The 20,240-nt window shown below is 38.0% G+C and overlaps 1 long non-coding RNA gene across 1 annotated transcript; it reads left to right on the forward strand.

Moving 5' to 3' along the window:
* Positions 1-9,291: 9,291 nt before the first annotated feature.
* Positions 9,292-12,704, forward strand: LOC142161818 (uncharacterized). The gene is made up of 2 exons (XR_012693462.1): positions 9,292-10,087; positions 12,460-12,704. It is a non-coding gene; the product is annotated as an uncharacterized LOC142161818 (long non-coding RNA).
* The last annotated feature ends 7,536 nt before the right edge of the window (positions 12,705-20,240 follow it).

A 20,240-nucleotide genomic window follows, 5' to 3' on the forward strand; every position in this document is an offset into this window, starting at 1 on the left:
TAACTCAGTGCCATACATCGAATCAAAATGGAAATCAAGTACCAAATAGTTATTTCTGTCCTTAAGCAAACCCTTCTCGTCTCATTCAATTCATATGAACACATCTTGCAGTCACATCACACATCATCACATAGCTACCTAGTCATCACTCCCACTAATAGGGACACTATCATACATACAAATCCAAAAGCACGTGCTCAAACAATCAACACCTCTGTGCTCAAGCTATAGGTAAAAACCAGCCTCAAGTCATCCAGACTGGCCCAACATCAACACACAAATATCACATCTTGCCCCTCGATCAGGGAATCACAAACCATTAATGCATATCTGATACGGAGCGCTTATGCGCACATACGAATGCATGGAAGGAATCCAATGAGTTATATTCCAAGTTGAATCAAGGACGTACGATAAAAATTAAAGAATGTGAAGTTTTTCATAAAGGTTATGCACCCTTCCGAGGATAAGTACAGACGTCTCCGTACCGATCCGTGAGACTCTACTAAACCTACTCATGATTCATGAAACCTATGTAACCTAGGTTCTAATACCAATTTGTCACGACCTTAAAACCGACCCGATCATGATGGCGCCTATCGTGAAACTAGGCCAGCCGACACAACTCTCGAATTAACCATTTATCAATAAAAGTCATTTTTAAGTCTTTAATTAATCAAATATCTCATAATGGAAGTCTAAATGAATAGTGCAGAATAAATACACAAGCCCGACATCAGGGTGTCACAAGTCACGAGCATCTACTAAGGTCTGAATACAACAAAGAGTCCAAAAATATCCTAAATACAATGCAAGGAAGACAAGAGGGAGAAAGGCAGTGCTGCGAACGTCGGACAACTACCTTGCTAACTCCGATGACTCTACCACTGAACAATCAATACCCGCTACCGGGTTCAGAATTTCCTAAATTTGCACACAAGGTGCCGGGAGTAATGTGAGTACGCCAATTCAGTAAGTAAATAAAGTAAATGAAAGCTGAGTAGTAAAAAAATACGTAAGCCTCTTCAAAACGCTACAACAAATGTAGGATATTTCCAACACAGTACAGAAATCATTTACTTCGTAAATCATGCTCAGTATCGGTAAAACATTTTAAAACAATTTTTCAATAGTTTCAAACGAGTGATAAAATAGTGAGTAAACAAGATAGAAATGTAAACAGTCCCTCGGGCAAAACATGTACCATAAACCGCCCCTTGGGCATAATATTAACAGAACCAGCCCCTAGGGCTACCTCACAATCACTCGTAATCAGCCCCTCGAGCACAACATAAATCAAGAACCGCCCCTCAGGCAATAACATGGAACAACATCAGCCTCTCGGGCTATATCACATCTCACACTGGGTACCCGCACTCATTAGGGGGTACAGACTCCGGGAGGGGCCCCTTACGGCCCAAGTGCAATGACAAGCCATCTCGTGGCATAATCAAACAGGCTCTCGGCCTCATATCAAGACACCTTATGGCGTACAACTCAGGCCCTCGACCTCATAATCATGAATCATTTTAATACCGCTGCGACATGCAGCCCGATCCCATAATAACCTCACAGCCCAGGCCCTTGACCCTACTTAGTCAAAAATCTCTAAAATCCACTCGGGAACAGTAAAATATGATGCTCAGCTCATAATATCATTTAAGATGCCAAAATAGAGTAAACATGGTTGAATTATGAAAACAGTAGAATATGGCATGATTGAGTACAAGTATAAAGTCAAAACAGTGACAAATAGTAGTAAAAATCCCCTAAGGGTCCAAAACAGTTGGCACGAGGCCCAAATATGGCATTCAACCCAAAACATGATGATAGCAAATAATTTTCAATCAAATGCGCGGTAAAATAGCCATTCGGGACGGACTAAGTCACAATCCCCAATAGTGCATGACCCCACGCTCGTCATCTAGTGTGTGTGTCACGTTAAGTAGCAGCACGATGTGAAGTCCGGGGTTTCATAGCCTCAGGACATACATTTAAAATCGTTACTTACTTCTATCCGGTCTAAACTCTAGCCCGCGATGCCTTTGCCTCACGAATCAGCCCTCCGGATGCTCCAAATCTATCCGAAAATAGATTTATACCATAAAATATGCTAAGAAAAATAAGCCCACTCGAAAATAACCAATTTACATCACAAATCCAAAATTTGCCAAACCCGACCCTCGGGCCCACGTCTCAGATTCCGATAAAAATCACAAAACTAGAATCCCTACACTCTTAGAAGTTCATACATATCAAATATATCAAAATCTGACCACAAATGACCCCTCAAATCTTTAGATTTAGGTCTCCAATTTCCAAGCCCTAACCTCCAATTTTTAAGCTTAATTTCCATAAATTCCATGATTAATTAGGAAGAAATCACATTAGGATTGAGTATTGAGTCCATAAATCTTACCTCCAAGTGTTTCTTCTTGATTCCTTCTTCAATCTTCCTCAAAAATCTCTAAAATCGCCCAACAATGGTGAAACTTGGACTAAAAATCGCGGATATGGCCCTTTAAATCATTCTGCCCAGCTTATCAAAATCCTTCTTCGCGAATGCGGTCAACGCCTCGCGTTCGCAAAGCACAAACTTAAGTTGACCATTTCCCTTCATCGCGAACGCGAGCCCTTAGCTTCACAACACACCGCGAACACGACCACCCACTCGCGAACGCGAAAAATAAACTGACCCGGACCCAGCTGCTCACCGTTCCTCTATGCGAAAGCGGCTAAACCCACGCGAATGCGATGACCACGAGCCTCAACCTTCGCGAATGTAGGACCACCTTCACGATTGCGAAGGCCAAATTGAACTGCCTCACCTCCTAACCTTTCGCGATCGCAGGACATCCATCGCGAGCGCGAAGGTCAAAAACCTGCAACTCCAACAACAGTTTTTCTACAACTTCCATCAACATGAAATGATCCGTTCAACCACCCTAAACTCGAGGCCCTCAGGACCTCAACCAAACATGCTAACATATCCTATAACCTTATTCAAACTTGTTCCAACCTTCGAAACGCTCAAAACAATATCAAAACACCAAAATCACATCGGATTAAAGCTTAAGAATTTCAAAAACCTTCAAATCCCGCTTTCGATAAAAAGTCTATCAAACTTCGTCCAAATGACCTGAAATTTTGCACACACATCACAAATAAAATAACGGACCTACTCCAACTTTCAAAATTCCATTTCGACCCCTATATCAAAATCTCACCTATCAACCGGAAAACGCCAAAATTCCAATTTCGCCAATTAAAGCCTAAACCTTCCACGGACCTCCAAAATACATTCCGATTACTCTCCTAAGTCCCAAATCACCTAACGGAGCTAACCAAATAACCAAAATTTCAAATCCGAGATCATATACTAACAATTCAAAATTTGGTCAAACCTTTCAAATTTTAAGCTTCAAACTGAGAACTGTTCTTTCAAATTCATTCCGATTACCCTGAAAACCAAAACCGATAATTTACATAAATCATAATACATCACATGGGGCTAGTCATGCCCGAGAACTGGTGATCAAAGTACAAAAGCTCAAAACGACCAGTCGGGTCGTTACACGTTATAGTAACTAGTTATTATAAAAGCACGAATAATTTATGCTAAATGTTGAATGAATAAAATATCCCTGAAATATTGATCAACTTTTATATCCTTAAATATTTGTATAATTTAAGGATCTAATTGTTAATTACCTAATGATAGAATTCTTTTTCTATTTAAACTATACATATACCCGACCCTACAATGTTGATCCTACTTGAATTCGAAAAGTATTGTTCCTAACTATAATTCTTTTATAACAAGGCATGTGATAAAGAAAATTACGTGATAAAGAAAATTTTAGTACTACATACAAAAAACATCTATAAAATTTTAAACAAAGTTGAAATTCTTACTATTCTTTAAAATCTTAATTTTTATTTAATACATATAAAGCTACAACTAAATTAAGTTTGTATCTTTTACCTAAATATTAGGAGTTACTACATATTTCAAACAAATAGAGTTAATTTTTAAAATATTAAATAATAAGAAAATAATTAAATGATAATTTTTTAAAATATAAATCTAATTTTAAAGTGTTAAAATAATAGGTTAGATGAATATTTTTATTTTACAAGATAAAAAAGTGGTGAGATTGTGATCTTTAATTTATTTATTTTTACTTCAGTATGAGTAATTGATTCCTTTAGCAATTTCTCAACGAAAATCGATTGATGTTAGTCTAGATTAGGCTTCCTAAAACAAGTTCGTCTAAGTTTCCAATATATCGAAGTTTAACAATTTTTTTCTTTAATTGGTTTATTTTCATTAGATGCTCATGTGCCATAACTTGGTAAAAAAAATGTATATTTCTCCTAAAAAGTATGTAAAATATGTATACTATATATAATACACATATATACGGAAAAAAATTATCTGCTATTATTTTTTGCAACAGTTAAAAATATTTATATTTCTCTAAAATCTTAACTAATCATGGACTTGATTTATCAAAACACGTTTATGATTAATATTTTATTGCTTTGAATGTGATAAAGTAGTAATAAGTTTACTCGGGTTATATCCGACATAACTTAAATTTGACATAATTTTATAAATAATTGAGACAACGCTCACAAATATGTCAAAGTACAATAGTGAAAAAGTAATCCTTTTTGGAGGTGATTCAAAGATGGACAACTTTATATTTTACTTTTGAGATGGATAAGCCAAAGTTATAGAAGGAAACATACACCAAAAACGTCCTCTATAAAGAAGTATTAGATATGATACTACCACACTGAATATTTATACACCATAAATAGAATATCATTTAACTTAACTAAATTGATCATCTTTGTAGGTTAAGGCGATATAATTTTGAATTCAAGTATTCTATCTATGTAATAACATTAATTTTTAGCGTTTAAATGATTGTTGTATTTTTATCACGTTAATTACGTTACAATGATTATATCATCTTGTAAATAAGTTCTTACCAAATTGTTCTTTCACGTACATAGTAACTAGTTATATTAAAAGCACGAAGCTCCTTACGAAATATCGTTCACTTTTTTTACCCTCAAAAGTTAGATTTTAAATGGGACACAATTGTCATTTAATTATTTTTCCTAATGAATTCTTAGGAGTTTAAAATATACCAAAATTTTGATTATTAAGTGCTTTCTTATTTAAACAATGTAAAAAGGTCAAAAAATTAAAATTTCAAAATCAAATAAGATTTTACCAAAAATCGACAACCTAATTGTATGGACTTTGAACCAAATACTATTTGACTTTCCATTTGATTATTGTTCACTTTTTGTCTGTGTATGTCACTTATTTTAAAATAATTCGTAATTGTAACGACCCGGCCAGTCGTTTCATGAGTTATCGCTCCGTTTCCCCCATTTCTGCTTTTTATTTCCTTGTTCAGCTGTATTTTGTGTTATCGCGTTGGTTGGCTCGGGTTCAGAGAGATTTTGGTAAGGTTTGAGACACTTAGTCTCTTTTGAGAAAGTTTAAGTTGGAAAAGTTAACCAGATGTTGACTTATGTGTCAAAAGGCTCGGATGTGAGTTTTGATGGTTGGATAGCTTCGAGAGGTGATTTGAAACTTAGGAGCATGATCAGAATGTGTTTTGGAGGTCCGGAGTAGATTTAGGCTTGAATTGGCAAAAAAGGAATTTTGGCGTTTTCCGGTTGATAGGTGAAATTTTGATATAGGGGTCAGAATGGAATTCTGAGAGTTGCAGTAGGTCCATTTTGTCATTTGGGATGTGTGTACAAAATTTCAAGTCATTCGGACGTGGTTTGATAGACTTTTTGATTGAAAGTGGAATTTAGAAGATTTTGGGAATTCTTAGGCTTGAATCCGATGCGAATTTGGTGTTTTGATGTTGTTTTGAGCGTTCTGAAGGTTGGAACAAATTTGTATTTTGTTATGGGATATGTTGGCATGTTTGGTTGAGGTCCCGAGGGCCTCGGGTGGTTAAACAGACCATTTCATGTTGTGCAAGATTGCAGAAATCTGCTGTTGGGAGTTGAAGTCAATTGGCCTTCGCGTTGGCGAAGGGTTAGGCTGGGAGGCTGTGAAGTTGGCCTTCACGTTCGTGAAGGAGGTCCCGCGATCGCGAAGGGTTGAGCTCGTTGGTCATCGCATTCGCGAGGTTGATGCCGCGTCCGCGAAGGGTTGAATGCTGAAGCATCGCGTTCGCGTAAGAGAGATTTTTGGTCAACCTAAGTTTGAGCTTCGCGAACGCGAGGGGTTGATCGCATTCACAAAAAAGGATTTGAATGTCTGGGTAGAATGTTTTAAAAGGCCTAATCCACGATTTCGAGCGTAAGTTCCTCCATTTTTGGGAGATTTTGAAGTTTTTTGAAGAAGATTGAAGAGGGAATCAAGGGGGAACACTTGGAGGTAAGATTTATGGACTTAATACTCGATCCTAATGTGATTTCTACCTAATTAATCATGGAAATTGTTGAATTTAAGCCTAAATATTGAAGAACTAGGGCTTATAATTAGATACTTAGGATTTGGGATTTGAGGGGTCATTTGTGATTGGATTTTGGTGCTTTTCATATGAATGAACTCAGGGAGTGATAAGGAGTCTATTGATGTAATTTTTATCGGAATCCGAGGTGTGGGCCCAAGGGTCGGGTTTGGCCAATTTCGAGTTTTGTGTTGTAATTTGATTTCTTTCGAGTGGCCTTTGTTCCCTTACCATGTTTTAATAGTTTTGCACTGATTTTGGTTAGATTTGGAGCATCCGGAGTCCGATTCGAGAGGCAAAGGCATTGCGGACTAGAGTTTGGATCGGATAGAAGTGAGTAATGATTGTAAATGTTGTCCTGAGGGTATGAAACACCGAATTTCACATTGTTGTGCTATATTGAGGTGACACACACTAGATGACGAGCGTAGGATCGTGTACCGTTGGGGACTGTGACTTAGTCCATCTCGAATGACTATTTTATCGCGTATTTGATTGAAAACTGCTGGCTATCATGATGTTTTGGGATGAATGCCATATTTGGGCCTCGTGCAAATTATTTGGACTCTTAGGGGATTTTCACTGCTATTTACTCACTGATTTGATTTTATATCTGTACTCAGTCATGTTATATTACACTGTTTTCATAACTTAGCCATGTTTACTCTGTTTTTAATACTTTAAATGATATTTTGGGTTGAGCATCATATTTTACTATGCCCGAGTGACTTTTAGAGATTTTTGTGTTGTGAGGATTATTATGGGATCGGGTTGCATGCCTCAGTGGGGTTGTACTGATTATGATTATGAGGCCGAGGGCCTGAGTTGTATGCCACAAAGTGGCTTGATATGAGGCCGAAAGCCAATTAGATTATGCCACGAGATGGCTTGATATTGCGCTTGGGCCGTAAGGGGACCCTCCCGGAGTTTGTACACCCTCAGTGAGCGTGGGTACCCAGTGTGATATGTGATATAGCCCGAGAGGCTGGTGTTGTTCCATGTTATTGCCCGAGGGGCTAATTTTGTTGACATTGTGCCCGAGGGGCAAATTTTATGTGTTTATCGTTTCCAGTTGTTTTTCATTTTCCTGTTTCATTGTTAAAAAGGTGTTTTAAAGAAGCTTATTCTGAACTAAGGTGTTTTTATAAGATTTCACTGTTTCCTTGCCTTTTATTTGTTTTACACTGCTTCTTTATAGCATGTTGTTGTGCTTTATGTGATTTCTTATCGCTCAGTGTTCATTTATTATTATTACTCACTGAGTTGGAGTACTCACTTTACTCCCTGTACCCTGTGTGCAGATTCAGGAGCTTCAGGTCCCGCTAGTGAGGGTTGATTACTCAGCAGAATATTCGGAGTCCACTAGGTAGCTGCTCGGCGTTCGCAGCCCTGTGTTTCTCCCTCCTATTTTATCTCCCTTGTTCTAGTTATGTAATAGATTATATAAACTCTTTCATATACTTAGACTAGGTTAGATGCTCATGACTGGTAACACCCCGATGTCGGGCTGTGTTTGATTTTCCGCAGCTGATATATTTCACTCTATTATGGGATTTATCATTATTAATGACTTAATTATGAATTATTATTTTTTAATTTTATTGGGAGTTTGTGTCGGCTGACCTTGTCTTCACGAGAGGTGCCATCACGATCGGGTCTAGGTTTAGGGTCGTGACAAGTTAGTATCAGAGCCTAGGTTACATAAGTCTCAAGAGTCATGAGCAGGTTCAGTAGAGTCTCGCACATTGGTATAGAGACGTCTGTATTTATCCTCGAGAACCTTTAGGAAAAACTTTATATTCTTGAAATTCTTGTCGTGCGAATATGCTGATCCGAGTACTAAACTTCCGTTATTGTATTTTCTCACAGATAGTGAGGACATGCGCTACCGGTCAAGATGGACGACCCCCAATACCACCAGCTATGGCCACTAGAGGCCGAGGACGCGGGCGTGGTAGGGGCAGGGGTGTGGCCCGCACAACAGCTACGGCAACATCTGCAGATCCACCGGCCGCCCCAATTCAGGATCAGGTCCCAGTTGTGGACGCTCCAGCAACACCAGCTTAGGCATCAACTGTGCCCATTGTGATTCCGGGTCTTCAGGAGGCCCTAGCTCAGATTCTATCAGTATGCACTGACCTAGCTCAGGCGGTCTCCGTTACTACTGTAGACATGTGGTTTTTGACCCTCCCCAAGATTTTTCACATTTTAGCACGTAGATATTTAGGTTAGGTCTAATATCGCTATTTTGGCTATATTTTTAAACTTCTTCGGTTTATTTTATTTTAAAGACTAAAAAAAAGAAGAAGAAAAACTAACAAAAAAATATTTTTGTTCTTTATGTTAGATTATTGATATTTTTTTATAGCTAGTTTTATTTTATTTTATTTTTACAAAGGATAAAAGAAAAGTTTCAAAATATATTTTTACTTGGTTTAGTGTAATTTTAAGTTATAAGTATTTAGTAAATATCGAGTAGTATTTGAGTTTCTCTAATAGGATTATTTTAGTTCTATTTTTAATATTGTCTACTTTAGATAAATAGTATTTTTGTAACTAGTGCTATCTTATCCTTAATAGGAATTAAAATAAAAGAAAAAGAAAAAAAAAGAAAAAAGAAAAAAAGAAAGAAAACGTGAAAAGTTTGCAAAACAAAAGGAGTAATGAAGCAACGGAAGAGTAAATTTGCAAAGAAGAATAAATTCATTAAATCATGTGGACCCCACCTTATCTATTCCTAACCAACTCACATGCACATTGGAATCTAAAGAATAACAGAAATTCTTTTTCCCTCACTCTCTCATTCACGTTTTGGGTAGGGGGACCTTTCCCTTCACTTTCTATATAATACACACACACGAAAATATACAGAGAAGGGAACGCCTATACACAAAAAGAGATCCTTTAGCCGCATAACACCATAGAGACCCTCCCACTACACGGTTGTCTTCTTCTTCATTGAAGAACAACAAGTTTTTAATGGCTTGAGCTTCAACCAAGAAACAACTGCAAGAACAAAAAGAATCAGACCACCTCCCATCATTGATCATCTTCTCCTTCAAAAAAAAAAAACCTAGCACCCAAACTCCATCTCCATGGCCATCGCTGTTTCTGCTTCTTCCCGTTAACCAAAACTCGCCAAAACCTTGAACACCAGCTGCTGCTCTCTTCATCTTCCTCCTTCAGCAGCTCGACGAAAAACAGAGCCTAGCTGAATCCCCATCTCCCTCCCTTGAACGAAAAGTAGATTCAGGCACACACACACGTAGAGTGGGAAAAAGATAATCACATTTTTGGAAAAAGGCAGTGAGGATTTGGTGTTTCGGAACTCTTTATTCTTCTTCTTCCGTTTTCATTGAGAATAAAAAAAGTACTAAAAAAAGGTTGCTTATGTTTTTGTGTTAATTGGGCTTCGATTTTAAAGAAAAATGTTATGCATCGTTAGTTTCAATATATGAATTTTGGTGTTCAAATATAGATTTGATTGAGACATGGCTGTGTCGAGGTTCATGTTTGCCGTTGCCGATGGTTTCCGTTCGAGACTCTGTTTTCCGTCCATGTAACGCATCTGGAGGTTCTGAGACATTGAGGTCCATTTCTACCTCATTTATTTAATTAATTCAAGAATTGTGGTGTTCTATCTTAGTATTTATGGTTTGAATGAATTTGTATTCTCGAAGTTTTGAATATTCAGATTAAAGTTGTTAAAATGGAATAATTTGCATTCTCTGCATTTCTAAATGGAACAATTTGTTAATCAAATGGAGTCGATTTCAGCAGTGTATTTGGTTCATTTTGAAAGTTTGAATCTGCTTCTCATACGACAAGTTTACAGATGGTTTTTTTTCTATCTTGTTGTAATTGTTATACATTACCTTGTCTATTTCATGCTATAATCAATATTGTATACATACACGTATAAGGAGGATTCTTGGTTCTAATAAATCGCTTTTGCAATCGATCCCTAGTCAAAAGTTCTGCAATGTATTATATTTCTTGGGAGGTGCTGAAAGTAAAAGTACAGCTTTAAATATGAATATCTTTAATTCGTTTAGTTGAGTAGATCGGAGGCGTGCTATATTAGGCAATATATATTTTATGGCCCTCCGAAATTTAGTTCAAGTTTCCTTTACAAAATAGAATCGAGGTGTGCCGTGCCAAATAAAAATCTCAAAATGCATGTCTCTCATTTAATTAATACTTGAATCCTTAGAAATCGAGGCACGCCATTTAGTTGAACTTCCATGGCCCTCGCAAAGTTGAAAATGCGTAGTTTCTTTAGGCGCGTAAATTAAAATTACCTTCCTAAATTCGGGTGTGCATTTCATGTGACCCACATCCAAATCTTAACAACGTTAAATAAAATGTGTCTCGGACTACGGGTGCATTTCATGTGGCGTGGTCCAAAGACGTGTTTTACATGACGCCGACCTCCTTAAAATAATTAAAAGCGGTTTGAAGTAAAATGCACATAGGTTTAAAAGTGTTTTTAAAATCAGATAAATAAGCCGATTATAACAGTTGAGCGACCGTGCAAGAACCACAGAACTCGGGAATGCCTAACACCTTCTCTCGGGTTAACAGAATTCCTTACCCGAATTTTTGTGTTCGCAGACTGTAATACAAAGTCAATTTTTCCTCGATTCGGGATTTAAAACCGGTGACTTGGGACACCATAAATTATCTCAAGTGGCGACTCTAAATTTTAAATAAAATAATACCATTTCGATTGTCACTTTAAGTTGGAAAAAACTCCCTTATACACCCTTTCCGGGGGTGTAGGTAAAAAAGGAGGTGTGACAACTCTGGCGACTCTGCTGGGGATCGAACCCATAATCTCTGGTTCAGGGTTCAAGAATTCGAGCTTAGATGAATTGTTATAGTTGGCTTTATCCATTATCTAATTTTATTACATATTTGGTCCTAATGGGCTAATTGTTGCTTTTACCGCTTTGATATTCTATGAACTGTGTATAAACTTCTACGAAACCCTTCCTCTCTTTGAGTCTTTTAAATTATGGAGAAGTGTACACTTCGTGTGACTTCTCTTCTGTTAGAGTCATATCCCAAATTTTAGAATGAGGTTTGGATAAGTTGCAAAGCCGGTGAAGCTTTTGTATTCCCGGTACGCTGCCCCCTCGGCTCGAGCTGTCCGCTCGGGTTAGCCAGGTCTTGAACAAATAAACCCAGGTTTTTAAACCTAGAATAACATAGCTTCATGCTGGATCCCTAGTAGGAACGCTTGTTCGCATCACATGCATATGACTTTGGGGACTTAACAAAGGGGTTGGGTCCGTCTAGGACAGGTGTACCCAAAATAACAGACCATCTTGATGCATCCTATGTGCTAAATGTTGCATTTATTCAAGGGTAAAAGGGTCATTTGGCGGACAAATGATCATTGAGGGCAAATGAAAAAAAGAAAAAAAAGAAAAAAAAGAAAAATAAAAAGAGAGGGTGAAGTGTGAAGATAAAGCGAGTGGGGCCTAATTATGTTTTCTGTCACATTTTTGTTAAGGAAAAAAAAGAGCTTGAAAATTAAAAAAAAAACAAAGATTTTACTCTTTTTCATCATTTTTCAAAAAATCAAAAATCAAAAAAAAAAGGAAAAAGAAAATCCAAAAATATTTTGCATGTTTCATCATTTTTCAAAAAAAAAAAAAGACAAAATATTTTCTCTAAAATTAGTTGTTTTTTTCTTCTTGTCCGTATCCAATTTGCCCGAACTACGCAAACCTGATTCTTGTCTTTCGGGACGTGATACGTAGGCAACCCACATATGGTCCGGTCTTCCTAGTAAATCTTAGGTTCTTGGCTTTGTGGGGTCTTAGCCAAATTTTGCACTTCTAGCCACCTATTGGCCAAATAGGCCATTTTGCAAAAATAGCCCCAATCATGTCTTGCATGTGTCTTAGGGAATGTTATTGGCTCACATAGTGATGGTTTAAGTTTTCTCATACAGGTCTGGAGCTACTTACCGGAGTTTGAGCATGACAGATACCCCAGGATCACTGCATTCATGAGCTGCTCGAGGAGCCATTTTATGTTTTTGAGTCAATTGTTTTTATTTTATTTTCTAGTCCTGTATAGTAGTATTCAGTTTTTTATGTGATGTTAAAGTTTGTATTGTCTAGTTAAGTTTGCTTAGTCTTTTGTTTTTGCAATTGGAAATGTGTTACAAGTCAAAAATCCAAAAAAAAAAAGAAATCTTGCGTTTTTATATTTTCGTTATACTTTAGAATACTAATTCTAGATATGAAAAAACAAATTCCTTTGAGATTGTTTTTCCTTTAGGCAATTAATATCAAAATAAAAATTATTTTTATATTTTCTTTACTATATTCAGACCAAAATTCAAAAGAAAAAACGAGAATTTTCTTTTAGTACCTCTTTAAAAGTTTTCTTTAAGGTATTAATTTTAAAATCAAAAAGATTTTCTTTTGAGGCATTTCTTTGGGAAATTAGTGAAAAATAAGAAAAAAATTTCTTTTTATTTTCATTAGAACTTTAGGATATTGTACATAAAAAAACATACTTTGTCTTTTGTTTATCATTAGAATTTTTCCTTTAGGCAATCAAAATTGAAATAAAAAAACATGTGGTTTTATTTTGTTTATTGCTTGTTTGAAATCTTGCGTCAGGATATCAAATGAAAATTCTTTAGATTTTCTTCCAAAAAAAGAATAAAAAAAAGGGGTTTTCTCTTCTAGGATTTTCCTTAATAGAGTATTTGTTTCAAAAAGAAAAAAAAACATGCTCATTAAGCTTGGGTTTAGAATAGGTTATAGAGCATTCAGTCTAGGAAATTCAAAAAAAAATGTTTTTTTCTTTTCTCATCGGAGTAGTCACTAAGGTAAAAAGAAAAAAGAAGAAGAAGAAAATGAAAAAGAAAATGTTAGTTTATGTGCTTTACTCTCGATCTTCCAGAACTACGCAAAGATCTGATTCATGCAGCGTCATGATACGTAGGCAACCTACATAAGGTTCGATCGAACCATTTTTTATTTATTAAAAGAAAAAAGGAAAGAAAAAAAAAGAGAGAAAAAAGGAAAAAAAGAGGTGAAATCATGGGATGTGAGAAATGAGAGGAAAGAAAAGTGCGATAATCAGAAAGAAAAAGAGGAAAGAAAATGAGCGAGCTAAGAAGTGCGAGGAAAGAAAAGAAAAGAGAAGATTCAAATGGACAAATTGGGATGATGCCAAGTGACCTTATGACCCTCGAAGTCATTCTAGAACCGATAACTGTGACTAGGTGCATTGCACGCAATGTGATATTTTAACTGTTAATGCCCTAACGCTAACGGGATGACCCCATTTTGTTCCTTTTGATATCTTCATACTAGAAAGGTGGTTGGTTTGTGGTTCTCGAAATAGTAACTCCTCTCCACAACATAAAAGGCAATGGCAGACAACAACAAAACTGGGTTGGTTGATACCGGTGCCCGAAAGCAGTTGGTTGAACAGGACACTGGTTTGGCTAATAAGGTAAGGATGTTGAGACAACACATGACGAACATGTATCAGGCCTAGATGACTGGGAAGGCACCACCCCCGCCACCACCTAGCTTCTTAGATGCTGCCTTTACCCAAACTCCGATCGTAGTGCCGGATGATTCCCCATACTCTCCAGATCCACCCGTTTATCACAGCTTTCCCAACCACCCTAGTAGCTCCATCACTCTTCCTCCAATTACGTCTTCTCAAAATTGCCCTACTGTCATATCCACTATTCCCAACAATTAATATCCACTCAAAGCTCATAATGACCAATACTACCCCATAAAGGTTGCCCGCAAGGTTCCTGACTCATACAAGAAGAGCCTTCGGGATGAGCTTCATGCTGAACATGAGAAAGTCACAGGAAGAGAAGGGCGAGATGGGATACCCAGGAGGCTGAAAGGAATAGAACAGTCCATAAGGAACAAACAAGGAATGGGAGACCAGGGTAGCATGGCTTGCTAAGAGCTGTCTGTGTCCTCTGACGTTCGCCTGCCCGCGGGATTTGAAGTGCCACAATTTAACTTGTATGATAGGTGTGGAGATCCGGTAGCCCATTTGAGGGATTATTGCAGTGAAATGAGAAGTGTTAGCTTGAAAGATGATTTGTTGATGGCGTATTTCAGTGAGAGCTTGACTGGGGCAGCTTTGGAATTGCATAATCGTCAAGATGTCGGTAAATGGTCTAGACTGGGTGACATGGCTCAAGATTTTGTTCGATACTTTCAATACAAATCAGGCATTACCCAGACCGCTCCTCCGTATCTAAAATGGAAAAGAAACCGGAGGAAAGCTTTAGGGAGTTTGGGCTCAGAAGGAGGGAGCAAGCTGCTCGAGTCAATACCCCGATTGGTGAAGAAGAAATGGTTGATCTTTTCCTACAAGCCCAGGGGCCCAACTACTTCAGTCATTTAATCCCAGCCTTGGGAAAGCCTTTCAATGATGTGTTAAAAATAGGGGAGCTAGTATAAGAGGGAATCAAGTTAGGCAAAATCATGAGTTGCTCGAAAGACATTCAGAACATCCCAATAAGCTTGGGTGGAAGAAAGAGAAACAGAAAAGATGATATGATGGGCGTTCCTGCTCAACACTTCCAGCCTCGACATCGTCCCCATGGATATCCTTGTGCATTAGATGACCCTCCCCAATGCTACCTCTCTCCACAGAACTCCCAAAGTCGTACATCACTTTCCCAGTACCCAGCTCCACAAAATGCCTATCCACCCCCACGAGCCTACCGAAACCCCCTTAGATCAGGTTTCCGGCCCAATCAAGCATTTAAGAATGAGAGGTTGCGGACGAAGAAAACCTTCACTCCATTTGGAGAGTCATATGGAAGTCTGTTCCAGAGGCTAAGGAAATTGGACATGTTGAAGCCGATCCAGATAAAAATGTTAAACCCTCTTCCAAAGAAGTTTGATATTTCTCAAAGGTGCGCATATTGCTCAGATGCCATGGGGCATGACATAGAGAAGTGTTGGAATCTGAAGAACGCGATTCAGAAGCTTATTGATGCATGCGACATTGTCGTGCAAAATCTAGATGAAGCAAACACTAGCCAAAGTCCGTCACCTGCGCATAATGAGACGCATATGGTGGGTATGATTTATTTTGAAAAGGAATGTGAGAATTCTTCTGGGATCCTCGGAGGTCCACGTGTTACGAAGCTTTCAGCACTATCAGATATTGATCCTAAGAATGAGCAGGCAAAGGAACCCAAAGGCAATCTGTTAAGAACAATGTGATGGAGACTTGTGAAGGTCCTAGTATTGTTGATGCAGAAGTCAGTGGCTAAGATGTTGAGTTTGATGATTGGAAAGATGCTCTTTTCTTGGTTAGCCAGGGAGGAGTTTTGGTGCTTTATTTTGTTCTCATTTCTGATGTCCGGGTTATTTCAGGGTTGTAATCCGGATATTGTCTTGTGACTCAAACCCTTCTATCCTTTTATTTTGCCTAGTTTGTTTAGTCATAGTAGCCCGTTTAGTGTTGTCTAGGTTTGGTCTAGGTTTGTAACCCCAGTTTAGTTTGTTTGTTTTGTTGTCTAAACCCTTTCACCATCTGTCTAATGCAATTTTCTGTTTTCTGTGATTTCTAGTCATTTTTGTTTAGTTCTCTTTTCTTTTTATAGTTCTTTTCCTATTAACTCTAGTGTCATGACATGCACGCGTAGTTCTCAGCCTGGTTTTAAAAGTCAGTTTAATCATGAAGCAATGAAATAATGTTGAAGATGTAGGGACATTTGAGGGAAATAAGTAAAGGCATTTTGAGATCACTTCAAGCCCAAATTGTGTGAAACTGGGGCAGATAGAACATAAAGAAACCCTATTGAAATGCATCATGCCGCATCTGATTGAAGCTAAAGGCAAGTTTGCCTAAATTGACAGGGGCCGTTCGTGGTAATGAGAGTGAGACTGTTGTCAAATGATGCTTTGTATCTAACAGGTGTAGAAGACGAATGTATGGATATGGTTATCAAGTCTGGTACAATCAAAAGATGTTACGAATGTTTTCCTTGGTTTGTTTAATTGTGGTTTGTACTTGGCATGTGTTTGAAGATTGGAATGGCGAAGTCATTTTGTTCTGCTATCTAAACACTTTATCCTTCGTTACCCCTTTGAGCCTTATTTATTTTCTTTCATACCCCTCTTTTGGAATCAATAGCAAAGTTCAGAAACGCAAGCGCAAAAGATAAGTAAAAGAAGAAGAGAAAAAAAGAAAAAGAAAAGAATGAAAAGAGAAAAAAAAAGAAAAACAACAAAAAGAGAAAAAGAAAACAAAAAGAGAAAGAAAAGAAAGAGAAAAGAGAAAATCACAACAACAAAGTAATTTCTATGTCATGAACTACGTTCGACCTGATTCCTTTTAAGAATACGTAGGCAGCCTCACGGTTCAGTCCCATCAAAATAAAAATCCAAAAGTCCCAAAGCAAGAAACTAGGGCAGAAGTTGTGATTGTTGTAAGAAATCTGATTCCGAAAGTTGTAATTTTTGAACCCATGTGAATTGTTTTGAACCTTTGATATCCTTTATTTTTAACCCTATCCAAAAGCCCACGTTACGGTCCAAAGCAAGACCTTCCAATCAGTCTTCGAGAGATGCCAAGTCAAGCAAGGAGAGGTAATTCATATCAGGGGCAACACTCTGGTCCAAGCAGAAAAATAATTAAAATGAGAAAATCTTATTGGTAAAAACCCTCACGGGCACCATAAGGCGACAAAGCTAAGAGAAATAAAAAATGAGAGAGTCTTATTGGTGAAAACCTTCACGAGCACCTTGAGGCGACTGTAAGTTGAGAGAAAGAACAAAATGAGAGAGGCTTGATGGTGAAAACCCTTCGGGCACTACAAGTCGATTAGGGATTGTGAATCAGATTCGATAATCGGAGCATTGAAGCCTAGTTTCATGGTTTGGGGGTATAACAGGAGTTGAACATCAAGCTTGCTTAACAGAATAGGCCACAGGTGCATGTCATGGTCATTAGAGTTGGTATCCACATCTGATAGGTTTCTACTTTGTAGCTTTCTTGTTAGGAATCATCCCTTTCTTTTGTCTTTTACTCTGTTCCTTTTGTCTTGTTTACCTCCTCTTCTCGAGTCTGTTTGGTCCTAACAAGTGAGAAATGATTTCAAAATTTGCCACCAGTTTTCCAATTACACAAAATGGGATCTGGCTAGCACATCATAGTGTCATAAGTCAGGAAAGAACAATAAGCGCACTGAGCTGGTAACAATCAACATGCTTTGGGACCGTTGTAAAATACAAAGGTTTGATACATATCAATTCAGGAACAATGCAACAGATGGAGGGTGTTAGGTGAACGGATCAAAGGTATTTTCGGTGAAACACGAACGTTTGGTACATATCAATTTAGGAACAATGCAACAGATGGAGGGTGTTAGGTTAATGGATCAAAGGTATTTTCGGTGAAACGTGAAGGTTTGGTACATATCAATTCATGAACAATGTAACAAGATGGAGGGTGTTTGGTGAACGGATCAAAGGTATTTTCTGTGGTAATATTGACAAAAGGTGTTTAATCAGTGACAAGCAAGGTCGTCCAAGCAGAAATCAAAGTTATCGTGGAAAGTGAAGGAGAAACAGACCTCAAGGCCAGGGCTAGTGGTTTAAGTCAAGAAAGAACAATATACGCGATGAGTGGGTGACAATTGTCATGCTTTGAGATTCATGTGAAACACAAGGGTTTGGTAAATGTCAGTTTATGAGTAATGCAACAGATATAGGGTATTGAGTCTGAACGGAGAGGAGGTACTTTATGTGATAAGGATGACAGAGAAATTGACTAGTTAATAAACAAGCAAGGTCTTCGAAATGGAAATCAAGTTATCATGGGAAGTGAAGGAGCAATCGCCCTCGAAGTCAAGGCCACAAACCAACCACCATATTTTTAAATTGATAAGATTTAAACAGGGGCAGAAAATCTCGTTTGTTTCGGAGAAACCCTCTGCAAGGAAAGGCAAGCACCAGACAGGTTTGACCGTAAATTTTCAGGACCCTCCTGGAAAATGGGACCTGTTTTAAAATTCAAAACAATTATGAGTAGCATAATCTAGCATAAATGTAACCCCAAGGAATATAAGTTGGCTTCAAAGTTTGCATGTTTGAGATAGTATTCAATTAAGAGTTGTCAGGACCCTCATGAATAATGGGACCTAGCTTTAAAATTTCCATTGGATAACAAAATTTAGCGTAAGTTCTGGTGTATGGTAATATAATTTAGCCATAAAATTGTCACTCTTAAGATAAAACTTGACTTTTGATTTTCAGGACCCTCCTGGATAATGGGGAGTAGTTTAAGACCCTCTTAGATAACAAGATTTAGCAGAAGTCCCACTTTTAAAAGATATAACTTAGATTTAAAATTGTCATTTAATTAAGAGTTGTCAAGACCCTCCCGAATAATGGGGTGAAGTTTGAAGATCGGCTTAGATAATAAGATGTAGCTAAAGTAATACCTTTAAGAGATATAATTTAGATTTAAAACTGTCGTGTAACTAGGAGCTGTCAGGACCCTCCTGGATAATGGGATCTAACTTTCAAATTCTTAGTAATATTTGGTAATATGATTTAGTGTAACACTCGCATATGTGCCCAGGTACCAAACTGTGGCAGAAAATTTTCTTTGTTTTGTCTATTTTTGTTGAAATCAGGTACCCACTTGGAGAATAGGGAGAAGCAACTCAAATTCAACAATCAGGCACCCACTTGGAGAGTACGGGAATACAGTTCAAGTTCAGCAATCAGGCGCCCACCTGGAGAGCACGGGAATACAGTTCAAGTTCAGCAATCAGGTGCCCACCTGGAGAGCATGGGAATACAATTCAAGTTCAACAATCAGGCGCCCACATGGAGAGCAGGGGAATACAGATAAAATTTTGGCAATCAGGCGATCACCTAGAGAGCAAGGGAGAACAACACCAGTTTTAGGGAAGGCAAACAATTGAAGTGCCGGTAACCAGGCGTCCACCTGGAGAAAGGGAAAGCATCTCAGATTATAATTCAAGTTCAGTAATCAGGCCTTCACCTGAAGAAAAGGGAAAGCATATCAGATTACAATTCAAGTCAGCAACAAAATAAGCTCGCGGCAAGAATGCGAGTCAACAGTCCGAGCTGATCAACAGAAGTTAGTCACAATAAAGAAAAAAAAGAGAAAGGCAAGAAGTTAATCCAAATGCAGAAGATGATGAAAGATATGAGCTTCTCAAGACATGGTTGAGGTCACAAGCACTACATGTCCGATCTTGATCCGAAAATCTGAAGAAGAACGAGCTAGCACTTGCAACTAGCAAGCGTCAAGATTCAAATCCAAAGTCTGCATGAAGAACCATTCAAGACTCAAGATCAAGCTTCTAAAAACTTATAGATAGGAATCTTGTAACTCGTAGTTGACAGGCTTAGCTAGTCTTTTTCATTTCTTTTGATTTTGATATAATAACAGGACCGCGGACCGGAACCTCGGCGGAACGGCACCTCGACCGCCTCTCCACCTCGGCATACTCCATCATCTCACTCACCTCTAAAATACACGTAGCCTTATTCCTTTATAGCCAAGGATATGTAGGCATCTCAAATACCAGGGCCAGGACATATTCCCCTTTTCTCTTAGTTTTAGTCTCTTCAAATAAGGGTCGAGTCAAAAAACATGTCTAGTCGTTCTTTGTCTGAAAACTCTTCGCGCTTCCAGTCAAAGAAGGGCAGTTGTAGACATGTGATTTTTGACCCTCCCCAA

Source organism: Nicotiana tabacum, chromosome 7 (assembly GCF_000715075.1).
Source record: "Nicotiana tabacum cultivar K326 chromosome 7, ASM71507v2, whole genome shotgun sequence".
NCBI lineage: Eukaryota > Viridiplantae > Streptophyta > Magnoliopsida > Solanales > Solanaceae > Nicotiana > Nicotiana tabacum.